At 46.5% G+C, this 18054-nt stretch overlaps 1 protein-coding gene across 6 annotated transcripts in view; it reads left to right on the forward strand.

Annotated features, from left to right (window-relative positions):
- LOC138468255 (uncharacterized) overlaps nt 1-18054 on the forward strand; it is a 733586-nt gene that overhangs the window by 262177 nt on the left and 453355 nt on the right. The window lies entirely within an intron of this gene.

Consider the following 18054-nt stretch of genomic DNA (forward strand, 5'->3'; position numbering starts at 1 on the left):
ATTCTGGTGCAGCAAGGCTCAGGGGAGCAGGCTGGTAAGACGCCCACAGTGATTGTCACCAGAGCATAGTGAGTGACACAGGGACCGCACAGGCTTGCTGCATGGCGCACCCCTAATTCGCAACCCAGAGAAGCTCGCCTTTGAAATTTGGCAGGATAGGGTCGAGGACCACAAGCTAGCGATTCTCCAAGTTTTGAGACGCAACTCGGGACGGCGGCGCTCCTATGCGATATACTGCGGTATTGATGGTCAGTTCACTGGATGGCCCAGGAACACTTCAGAGAAGGCTCTTTTGGCAGGCAATCAGGAGGTGGCTAGAATAGTTGTTCCCGCTACTCCAATGGGTTGAAGCGCCCTTGCAGGCCTTCTTGGATCGATGACAAAGCAGGGGTCTGATGGGACGGCAGCAGGTTCAGGGTGCCAAACCTTCCAGCGCCTCTCCGGCGGATCCATGGGTCTGCTTTAGCTTACAGGCTACATGGCTCCTTTCGTAGTTCAGTGTGAAGTCGTGGATCAGCTCGACCTGGGGGGGGGAAGGCTAAGGACAAGATGGCCAAAGGCAGAACAAAAGACTTTGTGGCACAGCCATTTCTGGCACTGGCCCATTGTCGGGGACCAAACGCGATAAATGCGGTATGGTACGATAAAAAGAAGTAGAAATACCAGTTAAGTAAACTATTTCCGCAAGTTGATCCTAGGAATACTTGTCTCGCCACCAAAAATTCTGTGAAGGGTGTCTAGGGCCATAAAAGAAAGACCCCTGAGCGTGGTACAGTAAGGTACTTGGTGCACAGATAAAATGTTACCAAGAAATGGCAACAAAGACTAAGGGAAACCTAGTTTCCCAGTCCTGCCGCCTGAAGGACTTGTCAGTTTCCCCACAACAAATGAGCAAAAGCAAAGGGGAGCGCAACTGAAGGCTGTGCTCCACTGGAAAGTCAGGTTAAGTCAGCCAAGCACAAGCAAAATGTTTGGGGAGGGGGTCCATAATATGGAGGGAAAATCTTACCTAACACATACTATAAAGTGTTTATTATCCTAACACAACCTTGGAGTACTGATGGACAACAAACTTAGTCTATAGCCACAAGTAAATGCTCTAATCAAGAAATGCTGTTTTCTCCTGTGAGCGGTAAACAGGATCCTACCATTCCTGTCGTTCACCAACAAAGCACTCGCCCTCATCGCTCTCGTTATGTCCAGAGTAGACTACACCAATAGCCTATATCTGGGCATGCCTGAGCGACTTCTAAAGAAAACTACAACGCATTCAAAATGCGCCAGCCAGACTGCTGCTCAAACAACCCTGAAGAGAACGCATCACACCAGCGCTGAAAACACTACACTGGTTACTAATAAAACAGCAAATCAAGTTCAAATCAATGTGCATTACGCACAGAGCAATCCACGGCCAAGGCGCAGAGTTCTTTAGAGACAAAATCAGCCTACATCCAAAACCTTACAACAAAAGAAACTTTGGATGTTCTTCTTTCTCTCACCTCACCCCAAAAACCTGGAACAAGCTACCAAAGAACATGCGTAACACAAGAAATCACCTCCTATTCAGACAACTCCTCAAATACTGGCTCTTGACCCCATAACTAGAAGAACGCCTGAGGGGGCATATACACAGTTGAAACAATGCTGAGAGGAAACCGACTGTCCTAATCCCCCTAAGCTACCGCCCATACACGGAAGGTAAGGAAGAACAATTTAAGGCACATCAACTTACCAACTAAGATTGGTATTGTTCTTTCATATCTAAGAAAGATCACAGATAGATCGGGATGGAAGGGCAAAGATGATATATCAATGACACCTTGGCCTACAAACTACACACGGGCAACAATGGACCACCAACTGGAAATAAATAGCAAGGGAATAGGTGATTTGCTCATTTACAGCACCAATACTAGCGTGGAGGACAAGATACGCCCCTACCTAGTACACTAAGTTCAATACAACAAAGCTGAGAACGTGCCATACATCACTCGCAACAATTAGATTGACAGGAATGAAACGTGAAAATATGCCTACCTATAGGACAACCGGATACATAGAACTAGAATTAAAAGGCCTAACTCGTACAACCCACTAACCTAATGCTCAAATCTCTGCATACCTAACTCGCACGAAAATCGATACAACCATATTCTCAGCAAACCACATGCACTTCACCACACCGCAAAAAACACCACAAACTGCACACGAGGTCTTGCATCGGTCCGATATTCACACCAAAGCTCAGTGCACAGTGAAAACCGAACTGAAGCTGTCAACAGCACACCACTTTCTCACTTTTCTATTCCCTCTTCACCCGACTAACCCATTCCCGCCTTCGTATTTGCAGATCCACCTGAGTGACTGGGGACCTATTCCGTTGGTGACGGTGCGCGGTACAAATACCTTTAACATGAACATTAACATTATCAAATGGCTTTTGGACCATACGCACTGAAAAGCAAATCTTCCCCAAGCAACCAATGGGTTTGGCGTTGCCGGTGGCCTTAGAACAGTATTAGTCTTTAAGATTCCGGCTTTTAAGTCCAGCAGCCCAAGAGCTTATTGGAAGCTGTATATTACTGAGCCATTGTCTTCAAACATTGGAGCCTCTTCCTTCCCTGAAGGAACTGCATGCTCTGGGAATATGGACCGTCTTTTGAGTGGTGTCCGCACGCACGTGATCTTTCATCTTTGAGCATGGATAATCCGAGAGAGAGAGAGAGAAACTTTGTCGATGGCATGGTATGATCAATTGGAGGCGTTTTGAATAGACCTCAAGTCTCCAGTTCACAATGTATCCTCTGGGTCCACATCACCCCTTTCAATGACTACTGCACCTGCTTTCTTTCTGAATGTGCAGGATCTGGGCAAATCCCTTCGTAGCATCTTTATGAGCGGGTGCGTTGAGAGACGCATGCATTGGGCGGCGTGTGCATTCCAGTGTCGGGCAACCAGTGTGTTCTGCGGATTGCATCACATGTATATTTGCTCAATGCTTTTATACCTCAGGCTAGACCTGTGCACTGTTTCCTCGTGGATATTTGACTACACATTGCACTGCAGGGAAACACGTCTTCTAATCCTGTGAGACCCAAATCTTCAGGGCCGGGTTCATGTTTGCCGTTCCTCCTTTGCGCTCAGTTGTTTTTCTGTACGAGCTTTAAGTGTTGCATAGGTGCGATTGTAGGTCACTGTTGCAGTCCAGTGCGTGTCTGCCCTTTGTCAATGGGATCAGAATACCGCCTTCATACACCGAACGAGTGCGACAGAAGCGGCACTAATGACACACATATGGATAGTGGCACGCACATATATACACGTGCTCTGTCCAGTCAGGACCGGCCTACGGACTTGCGGGGCTCCGGGTGAAAAAGTAAGTGTGGGGTCCCCTCCAATTTTAACCTGTAGTGACACCATGGGAAGTGACACAAAATGCATACACATTGTAAAAATGCAAAGATTTTAACTTAAAACTATTCCATGCAATGCCCAATATAGAATTTACACATCAAAATAAGGGACTTTTTGTAGCTGGAGGCATCAGTCATGTCACTGTAATCCAAGGACGCAGCGACATCGCCTTCAATCGAGAGAAGGGTGAGTCCTGACAGTCTTTCCTGTGGCTTTGTTGAGCGCAGGTGAGTCTTTATTAGCTTCAAGCGAGGGAAGCCGCGTTCTGCAGAAGCAACAGTCACTGGGATGGTGAGGAGTATTCTGAGGACGAGTACACAATTTGGATAAATGTCTTCTAGTCCGTTCTTGAAAATGTACCTGAGAACATCTAATGCATTCTTTTGCTCGAGAAGGACAGCAGCAAATCAGGAAATCTGAAACATGTCGGTGCCATCTAGGTCAGACGATCCAGGAAGGTCAATCAGAAGATCTTGTAGATCCATACAATGATTCTTTAAATCTCCACTTTTCATCTCTTTTAAACTGAAAATATCCCACAGAAAGCCAAATTGTTTTTGGTATTTGTTTTAGCTGGTCAATGTGCAATGTTGCAGTATTTGCAAGAGTACAGAAAAACTGAATGCGAAATTGCCCTTGTGGTTCCTCTATTGGCATGTCGATCCCCTCATGCTCAAACATTCTCGGTTTCCTTGAAATTCGTCCACGTTTGAATTCTTCTGGAGTTTCCAATTCATCAGCAGCAATCGGTGCAGCTGTAAAACCCTCCCGGTGATATTTTCCCAAGACTTCATGAACCGGTTTTATAGCCACATCGAGTTGCCTATTCTCACTTTGCATCAGTTTACTGACTGGGTTTGTTTTCCCTAAAATGACACACAATATCACCAAGCAGTCCAGAAATTCATACGAGACCAGTTCTGACGCTAGTGATTTTGCTTCACTTCTGATCTTCACATCCGTGATGGTTTCGGACACCTGCAGAAGTGCATCATGTATGATACACGAGTCTAAAATCGGACAGCTTTCACACTTTACACACGACATCCCCACCGAGTGGCAGAGAGATTTTTGAGGGACCAAGGAACTCCTGCTTCCATCAGTATATTCCATCTTTTTGCAGATGCAGAAAATAATGTGTAAAGTCTCTGGATTACACCAAAGACGCTTGCTGCATAAGTGGATGAAGCTTGCTGCATAAGTGGATGAAGCTTGCTGCATAAGTGGATGAAGCTGCTGCATCTCAAGAATCAAGGTCTAATTGTGACAAGCGCATGGGGTAAACAAAGCACTCCGGTTTTCAGGTATGCTAACTTCTTCAACAATTCATTATGGAGACCTTGGCCAGCTTGTATGAACCCAATAAAATGTTCCCGAATAGCAACAGAACGATTATAACAATTGACAATTCTCTCAATGACATTTGTTCTGTATGACTCATATCAGGTGCACAATCAATTAACACTGAATAATATTTGGCCTCTCTGAAACGACTTAGAATTTATTTCAAGACCATCCTAGACATTAACGTAATCGATTCATTCTGAATTATTTTGCCAAGATAGTGTGAATGAACCTCATTTGTATTAACTCTGTGAATATGCTCCATCATCACAGGGTCAAAATTACCTAAAGGATCCACCAGTCCCACAACGTTACTATTGTGGTGGTGGTGCAGCTGGTCCACAATTTCACGAAATGCTAAGTTATGTCCTGCCAGATAACTTGTGATTGCCAGGAGTCTTTGTAAGTCATTTCTCCAATAAACCTTTTCCTGCTGAATTTGAGCAATATCCTGCTGATCAATAGTGTATTCCTTTCGCAGTCTGAGTTCAAGCTCATTCCACTTTTGAATATATATTTTTTAAAGTATTTCAATGAACTCTGCTCTTTCAATCGTTGTCCAATATGGTGCCAGTCACACAAGCTGCTGCTGATGAGGTGAATGTTAATGAATGAAACAGTGAATGAATTGCAGCAGTAGCAAAACACTGCATTTTTGTGAGGATAATAAGCGAGCCACCGACCAATAATGCGCTGTCCATTACTCATTTGTCTTTTAAAATGAATAGGATTGAAGGCCAGATTTTCACCATCACATGGAAAAGATTCTGGTAATTTTGGTCTACGTCCGCACTCTACTATATAGCGATGGCATTTATCATCCAACGTGATAGGCCATTTTCCAGGGTCATCATCAATTTGTGTAACATCTCTCTTAGATGAAAGCATTGTTAAATGTTTGGTACCCGGTTGGTTAGAAGTAGTGCATTCTGTGCACTTCTGTTCAACAAATGCATTATTTTCATTGTTTGGTGCTTCCACATGGATCTTCTGCGGCACCTGCAGGGTTTCTTGCTCAAATATGTTGGACATGGAGATTGTGCTGCTGGAGTTGGCCTCTCTTGCTTCGGATGTTGGGACTTGCAGACTGTGCTAGTATTTGCCATTTTTCTTTTTGAAAAGACGCCCCTAATCTTATGAATCTGAGTAAAGATTGCCTCTGGGTTTTATCCTCCTCACTCTGGTCTCTCCTTTTTTTCTCTTGGATGCCCCAAATACGTATTTTCGCCCAATGTTAGTCATGGATAGCCAGGGGTGTTGCTAGGTCTGGAAAATATCAGGGGCTAAGCTAATGGCGGGACTCGGGGCTAGCTATAGCCTTTTGGTTGTAGCCATTGAGCGTCTATCCGGGGCTACAACCAAAAGACCCGGGGCTATAGCCCCTTCAGCCCCCTCCCATCCCCTTAGCAACGCCTCTGCGGATAGCCATTTCTGTTGATATTTAAAGGCATACATGTAAAATATATTGAACTTTTTTCAGAATGCAATGCAAATGGTCCCAACATACAAACAAAATATGATTTGGTAGAAAAATAAATGTGCTTTTGATCTGACAGGTCCCATATAAGGAGAACAACAGAACAGAACACATACTGTATAACTAAAGACGTATAGCAATTGGGTAAAGGCTAGAAATATAAGTGCTTCAATACAATAAGCCCACACCTTAAAGATTATGTTATCACTGCTAAGACACTATGTGCCTCATTACACGTTTTGCAGTATTTCAGTGGTAAGTCCACCGAAACACCACCAAACTGATTTACCGTTACTGCCACGTGGTCTCGTGGATTTACTGCAGGATTTCAAGTGGTGGTAGGCAGTGTTGCTTATGCTAGAGTGGGGAAGGACACTTTACTTGTGAGCTGAAGGCGGATTGTGTGGTCAATGTGGCACTAGCATAGGGCAGAGCAGGGCACAAGTCGGGCACGGGGAGGAAGGCTAGGCAGCAGGTCAGAGCAGCTCACCAATTAACTTGGACAGGCAGCAATGTGCAGCAGGTCAGAGTTAGGATGGGCACATGTTTAGAGACCTCCACTACAACAGAGCTCAGGAGATTCTAACCAAGTGACTTGGTTATGCCTGGCAAACTGCAGCTTTATGAAGGGAGCAACTGCATTTCGTGGGCATTCTGACTTCTCTGTGAATGAAATACTATTGATATGGTTTTACAGTGCCTTACCTTCGGAATCCATACCTTCCGAATGGATTGTGGACCATGGACTGCCTGTGGCTGCAGGGGCTAATGGTTGGTGCTTAAATTCATGAATGGATGGTGGGCGAGTGTGAGCACCAGAGAATATGGTTTCCTTCCCATGCATTGTTTCTTCCTGAATGGAGGGAGTTGCAATAGCCGGTGGCTCTGATACACTCACATCTGGTAACACTGTGCCCATGATTCATTCAACTGTGAAACTGCACTCTTTTGTTGTCGGCCACAGCCTGCCGTAAGGTGCTAACGAATGCAATTGCAGGATGTTCGTTCTGATCATACTCCGAGTCAGATGCCTGTGGCCCCCCCCCTCGCTTCCCCTGGTATCACTACATATTATCCCCACCAAAAATATCACCATATATATGGTCGTCGGGAACGGCCATAGTTGATATTTTGGGGGGGGGGACAATTGGTTGTGGGGGTGAGCCCCGTTCCTTTAAAAATAATGCAGGGATTGCGGGGGTGTCCCCCCGCAGGTTCCATGCCTTAATATCGCCGCAGAAATATCGTAGATATTTTTGCAGGGATATTAACACGTGGACGGCCAATTCCTCATGCCGGCTCTGTGTCCAGTAACCCTATGCAGTCTGTCATCGATCAGAGTTCTGAAATGCAGACCAGATGGCCCGTCCCCCTGTTCTCCCCGGCTTATGCGCTTTCCTGCAGAATCACTTGGCAGTGAAATAACTGCAATGTTTAGTTTCCATTTTTATTTCTATATAGCAGTAACAATGTCATGAACTGCTGGGGGATGTTTACTGAGATCAATTTAAAGGAAATATATGAACAATGTGCGTAGCCATGGACGTCAATTGGTCACCAGGAGGTGCGATTTTGTGCGTGCTCTTCACAAACCATGCACGCCAGTCAACCATCTGAACCGGTACATGCTTTCTTAAAGGGGATAACATTTTTCCAAAAAGAAAATGTTGTTCCTTAGCAATAATGTTTTGTTTTTCTGCTGGTTTTCCAACCATACACCTTTTCCTCCTCTTAAGTTTTCATTCTGGTGTTGTCCTCCATTTTGTGAACTGCCTTAGCTCCCGAAACAGTAAGTGACATCAGAGGAGGATCTTCTGATCAGTCTGCCGGTCCACTAGAACAGGGAGCCTGCAACTTAAAACATTCCATTTTCTTTTTTACTCTCTAGCAGCAAGTATACATGTGGAGTACTCCTATATATCCTCCTCATCGGCAACAGCAAAGCCAATACTAGTAGTATCACTACCAGTAGTGAGTGTGGTACTAGTCATAATAGTACCAATGATGCAAGTAGTGGTACTAATACTACAAGAAGTAATATACATATTGCCAGAACTACTAAAAGTACTACTATTGCTAACAGCAGTAGTATTACCAGTACTGTCATAAGTAGTGCTACTAATACTTCTACTAGTACCAGTAGGTTTGATGGGTCAAGGCCACAGAGGCATATTGGAGAGGAGCAGAGAGCTCTCTCCTTCAAAGTTGTTATTGTTGCAGTAATTATCAGCTCTAAAACTTGCGGCAGGAGACCAGTGAAAAATGAATGCAAGCCTCACCAGTAGTCTATTCTAAAACAATGCAAGCTTCTTTGTTAACTAAGACTGTGCTTAATCATTCAGCGTTTAGAGTCTGGAAAGCTTACGCTTTAGAAAAGGCAAAGGTCTTTTTTCTTTGTAAATCCGCTTGAGTTTTCTGGCTGGATTCCGAGTCTCCTGGAGGGATTTGCCATCAGCTTGGAATTTGTTCCTTCTACGTTGCACTGTAGGCTTTCCTTCAGAATGTCAAGAAATGCTACTGTACTGGATGATGACCTGCAGGTGCAAGGAAATGCCACTTCACTCTCTACTGCATCTTTCTTCAGCTAATTTGGTTCTCTGAATACTCTTTTGACAGAAAACTTGGAGGGCGGTGAGCTGTAGGCTGCGTAGTGTTGTGCTTATGCAAACTTGTTTTGGAGGGTTGGGTTTCCCTGAGACAAAGACCAGGGGAACACCCCTTGGTGCCACTTCATCCCTTGCAGGTAGAGCTGCTTATGTTACTGTATACTCAAGTGTAAAACTGTAACTTGACCTCCAATCAGGTAGGTTGCAAATATCAATATTTGATAGACCAATCGACAATCTTGAAAAAAAGAGGCAAAGACCAAATGTTTATCAATTCTGTGTCCAATGCATTTGGTACATTTACTCGTCCATTAGGGACATCCACAGAATAAATGTTCTTCAGATAAAGCGGCATAAAAGATAAATGTGGTACAATGTTCCAAAGTTCATCAAATCAATAAAATCATAAGTATAGAACATACCATTTTCACAAAGATCAAAGGAAAGCGATCAGCGAGATACCCAATATTGTACCGTAACGTCGAAAGAAAGAGAAGAGAAAAAATAATAAAATTAGGGAAGAAAAAGAAGCAATCATTAGTATAAATGATAAATATCCTCATCTCATGAATAAGGGAATTAATTGGATCTACCTCATTAAAAGGTGACTCATTCACAGCCGTTGAGTAGATGCGATGAGTCGAAACATCAATCTTAAAAAATAGTAGGCACATGTTAACTATGAGGTAACATGGATATAGGTCAATGATGTATAATATTAAAGATCAGTATGAATTACAACATTATGAGCGCTGTAGTGAGTGTCTAAATGTCATTACCTACTATTGAAACCTACATTGATACAATATGATGGTGACCACGTGGCATGTGTCAAAACGTTTATTGCACCACTTCTGATCCCAGCCCTAAGTGTTGTTTTAGATGTATTAATATAAAGCATGCTTAATACCTTCATAAACATGGTTGCAAAAGTCCTTAGAAACATTTTTGAGATCTCTGGCAAAAACCTAGGTATGGGAAAGAACAGCGTTATGTCTCCCATGTAGATAAAAGACACTGGGCCTCATTACGAGTCCGCCGGAAACCGTGCTGGAAAAACCGGCAGGCTACCGCCGGACCTGTATTACCATTCCGGCACTGTGATTCCCGGAATCACTGGAGCATTACGACCCCAGTGCCCCGTGAATTCTGGAGGGCGAATTCTTTAAGTCCCCATTCCCATTGAGTCCTACAGGACTCGATGGGGACAATGGAAACACCGGTTCCGTCTATGACGGAGCTGGTGTTTCCATTTGCGCCTACAGGCGGGTGGCGTTACTCCCGCCAGGTCGGACCTAGCGGCAGTGACACCTCCCGCCTGCAGGACTCTGAATCAGCTGGTCCGGAAAGAACGGTGGCAGCGTTTTTACCACCACCGTTCTTTCCAGACCGGCAGGGTCGTAATGAGGCCCACTGTTTCTTCAAAAACACTACTAGAAAGTTAAACTTGGGCCAATGTCGGTAACAAGAGAAATCCAAGGGACCAAAGTAACAAAGAGTTGCTATATGGCCGAACAGAACTTCAATAATAAGCACCACAAATGCCACACAACTCCTATTTGTTTAACTTCCTGGGAACTGTTTGTTTTATTTAAAACCATGGCGACACGCCACGCTGATGCGAGAGACGCACAGAGCATTGCCGTGTCACCAAAGCTGCTTTACCTTCATAGACAACGGGAATGCCGTCTTGTTCCTGACTGTATCCTCCCCAAAAGGAAATCCCCCACCACCTTGAAGCATAGAAACAGGCCAAAAGGCGTGGGGCATGAATATTTTCAGAAGGCTCCCATCTTGCAGACCAGATCCCTTCCAATCGACATAGTTTGCTGGTATGTTTTTACAGTCCATGATTGCCTTGACTTCATACTCCTCATTTCCAGACACTTAACAAGGGGGCAGGAAGTACAGGTAGTTTGGTAGTTGACCTAGTTTGAGCAAGGAGACATGAAATATTGGGTCTGTGTGCCATTTCTGAGGTAGAGCTAGTTGGACGCCTATGGGATTAATGATCCGTGTAATGGCATAAGGCCTGATATAACAAGGCAGTAGTTTACGTTTCCAAGGTATTCTTACATTTATTGTTGATGACCAAACTTTCATCCCGACCTTGTAGTCGGGTGGGGGAGTGTGAGGGGGGTTTAGCACAGTGGACGTCTGATTATTTTAGGGTGGCTTGTTGTGCCGATTCTAGGTGTTTATCGCGTCCTTTATGTATCCGTGTTTTAACGAATGCATGTGCGGCAGGAATATCAATAGGCAGCGTGTGGTCCAAAGGTAGAGACCGAGGGTGTTGTCCATACATAGCTTAAAAGGGTGAAGAGCCTACTGCTGTGTGCAGAGAGTTGTTACAGGCTAACTGACTGAATAACAATTGCCTTGATACTGTAAACACAAACAGCTCAAGTATTGTTGAATGGTGACGTTGAGTCTCTCTGCCTACCTGTTTGTGCAACAAATGAGCTGGAATATTGTTCAACACCAAAACAAGTTGTCATAGCAGTCCAAAAATAAGACGTGAATTGTGAACCCCTATCGGTTACTATGCTTGTAGGTATCTCAAAGAAACGGAAAACATGCTTCAAAAACAGGTCTGCTAGGACAGGAGCCGAGGGGAGCACAGTACATGGAACAAAGTGAGCCATTGTTGTAAAGTAGTCTACGAAAACACCCAAATGTTGTCGTGGCCTAGTACAGGAGGCAATTCAACAATGAAATCAATGGATATCAAAAACCAGGATTTACGTGGAACTAGTAGAGTTTTGTAACAAACCAATGGGTCTGCCCGAATGATACCTGAATTGAGCACAAAGTGAACACATAAATAGGTAATCAGTGACATGCCTTGACATGGAATGCCACCAACACCATCTCCATAGGAGTTCCAACATCTCTCTCCTTCGCGGTTGTACTGCAATGCGTGAATCATGGCACCATTGGCGTGCGCTTAAACAAGAATTTTCAGTAGGCATATAGATTCTATTTTGAATGTATGGCAAACCATCGACAATATCAGCATTGCACATCTCGACCTCATACGTATGTTGAGAACCCCATTGCTGTATTTTGCCCTTCATCCGTGATTTGTAATGTACATTCACAAACCACCTGATTTGGGGTCAATAAGTACTGCTGCACGGTTTCGTTGGGGATCATTTCACCCATGCAAGACAATTCATCGGCTTTACTGGGATGTGCCGCAGGTCAATAAATAATGACCAAGTCAAATAGAGAAAATAAAGTATGCCAGTGGGATGGCCTAGAAGTCCTATACTGGACGGTTTTCAAAGCTTGGAGATTAGTGATCAGTATACACCGTTATCAGATGACGAGCCCCTAACAAATAATGCCGCCATTCCTTAAAAGCCTTCTTGATGGATAACAATTTGCGTTCTGGTGCTGTGCGGGAGGCATCGGCTTTCACGATATATGGTTGGTCAGGGTTGGGATGTTGTAATACGGGGGCAGAAGTGAAAGCAATTTTCAAGTATCAAAGACTTTTTGCGCATTCAAAGACCATGGAAATGATACTTTAGGACTCATGATATCAGTAAGGGGAACCATGATAGAAGAAAAGGAATTTATAAATCTTCTATAGAAGTTCGAAAAACCAAGAAAGGATTGTAAGGCTTTCAAAGAGGGTACATGCCACTCCAAAATGGCTTTAACTTTGGATGTGCTCATTCTGACACCGGTACTTGTGATATCATACCCCAGGAATTCCACTTGGGTCATGTTGAACACACATTTATCTGCCTTTGCATATGTGTTTTCTCTAAATCGCTGGAGGACAGAACGCACAAGTTTTTATGAGAATCTGAATAAATCAAACTGTTGTCTCAATAGATAGCCACATAACGATCCAGCACATATAAAAAAAACGTCATTCATGAAGAATTCAAAGGTGGCTGGGGCATTGCATAGTCCAAAAGGCATCACCAAATATTTGTAAAGACTGTAGCATGTTTTGAAGGCAGTTTTCCAGTTATCCCCCTCACAAATCCTAACAAGATTTTAGGCACTTCTCAAATCTAGTTTTGTGAATATGACTGAGGAACCCAATTGATCTAACAAAACAGAATTACGTGGTAAAGGGTATGGATTCTTTATGGTTATGGCATTCAAGGCCCTGTATTCAATGCAGGTCCTTAAATCCCCCTCTTTCTTCAGGAAAAAGAGGGGGATTTAAAAAAAGAAAAGGCAGATGCCGGAGATCGGGAATGTTGTATAAACCCATTAGCAAGGGCAGTCTCCAAGTATGATTGCTAGACTTGGTCGTCTTTTACTGTCAAGGAATATATACGACCACTGGGAATTTTAGATCCAGGTATCAAATCAATGGAACAGTCATAGGGACCATGTGGAGGAAGTATTCCAGCATTTTTTTAATCAGACTTCCAAATACTCATGATATCCAGGCGGTATAACGGAAGCAGTATATTTATTATCTTTAGTTATCGCCCCTATAGTGTGTACAGAGGCAAGAATAGCTTTCAGTGGCAAAGCCAGGATCATAGCCAAGAACAAAAGTCGGATACAAAAGACACCTACAGGCCGATTCATGTAATTCCTCACAAAAGTGTTGCACGCGGCTGGCGCACAGCGAGCCCGTGCGAATGTCTGCGCCAGCCGCGTGCGATAAAGTCAATTTCCGCGTACAGCGTATTCATGGATTCTCGCCTCCAAAAGCAGACTTGGTGTAGCGAGCCTGCAGCAGCGCCAGTTACGACCCCAAGAACGCCTTCGCGCAAGGAAAAGCCATCAAGATGGCAAAACCATCGCCAAGGGCTGCGCCAACCCTGGACCAGTTCACCGGAATGGCAAACAGCAAACGCAAAGCGGGGAACGTGTATTACGGGTTTTGGGAACACGCGTGCGTGTGAAGTTTCACACGCGATCGGGCCTGGGGGACCGTGTGCGTGTATTTCAGGGGTGCGTGAGAAGTTTCACACGTGATTGGGCTGGGTCCAGGTATTTCAGGGGTGCGCGGGAAGTTTCACACGCGATTGTGCTGGGTACGTGTATTTCAGGGGTGCGCGGGAAGTTTCACACGCGATTGGACTGGGTACATGTATTTCAGGGGTGCGCGAGAAGTTCCACACGCGATCGGGCCTGGGGGAGCGTGTGCGTGTATTTCAGGGGTGCGTGAAGTTTCACACGTGATTGGCTGGGTGCGGGTATTTCAGGGGTGTGCGGGAAGTTTTACACACGATTGGGCTGGATGCGGGTATTTCAGGGGTGCGCGAGAGGTTTTACATGCTCGCCTACAACACGTATTCATGGAGTCGAACGTGGCCAATCTGGAAACGCGTACGCCAGCAGGAAGTAGGCGTACGTCCACCCACACAGCATAAAAGTGCACGCAAACAACAAACAAGCTCAGACGCCAGGAAGAACATACCGTTCCTAGCAGCAGTGGCCGTGGGATACCGCAGGAGGAGGAGGAGGATAGTCGGGCCAGAATTTTTACACCCAGAACCAGCCTTTTTGGGATGCCTGATGACCATGTGTATGGGAGGTACAGGTTTCCACCTCACATGATACTCGACCTGGTCAGTGAGTGGGAGGATGACCTCACATCAACCACCCTGTGCTTCCAAGCACTCAGCCCCCTGGAGAAGGTCCTCAATGTACTGCACTTCTTGGCCACTGGATCATTTCAGCGGACAAGTGCCATAGTGGGGGGGGGGGGTGTCACAGGCCACGCAGTCACGCTGCCTACACCAGGTCTTGGCCATCATCACTGCACGCCCATCAGTCCGCAGGCACATATACCTGCCCAGAACACCTGCAGAAAGGCAGGCTGTCGCCCAGGATTTCTACAGGGTGGCACAATTCCCCAAAGTGCTAGGTGCCATTGATTGCACCCATGTGGCTCTACGTCCCCCCAGGGCAACTGAGCACATCTATTGAAACCGCAAGCACTGGCATTCCATCAACGTCCAGGTAGTATGTGATGCCAAGGGAATCATCACCTCAGTATACGCCAACTATCCAGGCTCCACCCACGACAGTTTCATCTACAGAATGTCTACCCTAAATCGGGACATAGAAGCTGGGCGGCATGGCGATACATGGCTGCTCGGTGAGTATAAATGCCACTGCGCATGTGTGCATGTCAGATACTGAGTAATGTCACAACCCCACTAATGATACCCGTCACCACCTCCCCAGGGGACAGTGCCTACCCTCTCAGCACCCACATGATGTCGCCAATTCGGAACCCCACCACGCCACCCCAGGTAAGATACAACACAGCCCACATTGCAACCCGGGGCATCGTGGAGCGCACATTCGGAGTGCTCAAGTCACGCTTCCGCTCCCTTGACCGTTCTTGCGGGCAGCTGTTATACGCTCCCCCAGTAGTGTGCAGGATCATAGTGGCAGCATGTGTCCTGCACAACGTTGCAACACGCCGAGGCCTGACCGTGGACATGGTGGTGCCCCACATCCCCAACCACATGCATGCCTGCTGCGCATGGGAGGGAAAAAGGCACGGGGTGAGGCAGCCCGTACGCAGCTCGTGGCTAATTACTTCACATAAAATCACACCCCTGTGGAGTGCACACAGCCCTGGCACATACCAGCTGACAATCAATGATGATTGTAACTGACAATTATGATGTGTCAATGGACAGTCAACTGTCACAACCATACCAGCCTGAGATTGTACATCTGGAAGTGTTCCATTGTGTGCTTCCCTACCTAAACAAACGCCACCAATGCTGTGTTCAAAAGACACACTCCTATGCTGCTAAAATCATTACCCCCTTGCAAGATAGAACATGACAACAGTGCCATGTCACCCAACCCCTCCCCAGCACCGCAACCCAACACACCATGGCATGACATGCCATGTGAGAGCAAACTAAGTCATCCCCCAAACATGACACGTGTCACAAAGTACAGTGTCCCTAATGGAAACTGGCCACACACAATATGCCCACATAAATGTAGAAATAACAACACACATGACCAAATACTTACCACAATACAATCGACATAGCATTAACATGACAGTACTAAGGTAAAGGCTGCGTAGTCTTACAACATGAGAATGCCAGCACATCCACCACCTCCAACTGTACAGTGTTGTTGCCGCGCACATCTGGAAGTCCACTGCTCACAACATGAGCTCCATCTCCAAAGTGGACGGCCTTGTGAAGACATGAGGAATGAACCTGCAAATTAGGAGGGAGACATGGATGCACAAGCACACATCAATACACCATGCAGTGAACAATACAACAACAATATGCACTAGGAATGTATACACAGCATTGACTACAGACTGCCCACACATGTCGTGGGAGTCCAACGTCACTGTGTGAGTCACTGTCACTTGGGCACACCCTTTGCAAGCCCATGGAAACGGGAAGCAGGAGGGGTGTGTGTCTCACACACCCAAGCATCTAACCCAAACTCAGGACAAGCCTGCATGTGCCCAGCCGGAATACAGTGGATGCCCACGGGAGCCACACAAGGCAACACACTGCAACAAAAAATCAAAAATGGCCATGTGTGGGCCAGGGAGGGTGGGGGAGGCCACCCAGGAGGTCCGAGGACAGGGTGCCCACCAACAGCCACCTGTGTGAATGTTGGGGAATAAAGAACACCTCCATGGGCTCATGGCCTGCACGGCTACTAAATTGTGGGAGATTCACTGCTGGATTCGCTCTCCTCAACCTCTGCTGCTGCTGCCACAGGAGGTGGTGGTGCTATGGGAGGCAGCCCACGCAAAGCCCTAGTTTGGTCCTCCATGGCAGCAAGCATGCGGGTGTGGAAGGCCTCGTTCTGGAGGGATATGGTGCGGAGATCCCCATGCAACACCCGACGTGTTGCCTGGACCTCCGCCCGAGTTGCCCGGGCCTCCGCCCGAGTTGCCCGGGCCTCCGCCCGAGTTGCCTGCATCTCTGCTGAGAGCGTACGGGTGACGCGCTCCAGCAGCTGTTCCGTCCTGGTGACAGTGGAAGCCTCAAGGTCCACAAGAGTCTGCCTGAGGTGCCGGACCTCTCCCCTCAGGGCTTCCCTCTGTCCCTGGGCATCTAGAGAAATTGATTCCCTCAGATTGTCCAGGGCTGCCTGTCTGTCCCTGTTGGACGCCAACATGTCCTCCCTGACTGATTGGCAAATGGAGTCTGTTGCCTGCTGTAGTAGCTCCATCTGCCTTTCTGGGGGGACAATGGAAGTGGCCACCCTTTCCATGGCTTGAGCAATCATTTCTGATGATGCTGCCTGTTGGTTGGCCATACCGTATATGGATTGCTCCCATGCGGTATTGCCCGGGGGCGGACGGCTACCGCGTTGGTGGGCACCACACCTGTCTGCGGCAAGGCGAACTGCGCCTTGCTGTGTCGGCACTGCCTGAGGCTGCATGACTGCATTTCCCCTCTGATCTGCTGGCCCAGGAACAGGATCAGATGTTGCGGAGTGTGGCCCTGCATCCGTAACCACCACAGGTGCACCTACCAACACTGACATCCCCATAGTGGGCTCTACCCCTGGTGCAGGTGGGTCGGACAGAACAGTATCCCTTCCATGAACACATACCTGCGAATCCACATAGGTCTCATCTGAATCAACACCTGAAAAGAGTTCTGGGGAGGTGCAGCCAGGGACACCCCTGGACAGTATGGCCTGCAGCAAGAGAGGGTTCTCCCCCCCACCACCAAACCACGTCCCCCACTGGTGCCTGGTCGTGCTTCAGATCCCTCCTGGGCCTGCACCATCTCTTCTCCCTCAACAGCATCAGGTGCGTCATCCTCTGCAAAAACATGAAAGACAAAAAATGGAAACAGGCATTAGCACCATGGCACGGTATTAGGCCAGACAAGCTACAGTACCAGTACTTGCTTTACACATGTCCCACATGACTATAACCCTCCCATGCATGCACTGTCCATGAGTTGGAAGGGGAGGAAAATGTCAGACACTGATGACACCAAGATGGAAGAGCAACACATTAGCTGCATGCTGGCTAGCAGTGCCATCACACATTGGCCTGGGAGTGGCATGTCCGATACACATACATGACATCACACAGATGGCATGTACCATAGGCATGTCATATATGTGACAATAGGGCAGAGTGATGCTCAGTAGAACCGGGTGAATTTCTACAATCAGCCTGAATGAACACAGCTAAATACGGAACAATGTTGTTGCAAGATACCACTTCAAGGGCAACTGGCGCGATGTAGTGCAAAAAGCCTA

Source organism: Ambystoma mexicanum, chromosome 4q (assembly GCF_040938575.1).
Source record: "Ambystoma mexicanum isolate Mex_15411 chromosome 4q, UKY_AmexF1_1, whole genome shotgun sequence".
NCBI classification, from domain to species: Eukaryota; Metazoa; Chordata; class Amphibia; order Caudata; family Ambystomatidae; genus Ambystoma; species Ambystoma mexicanum.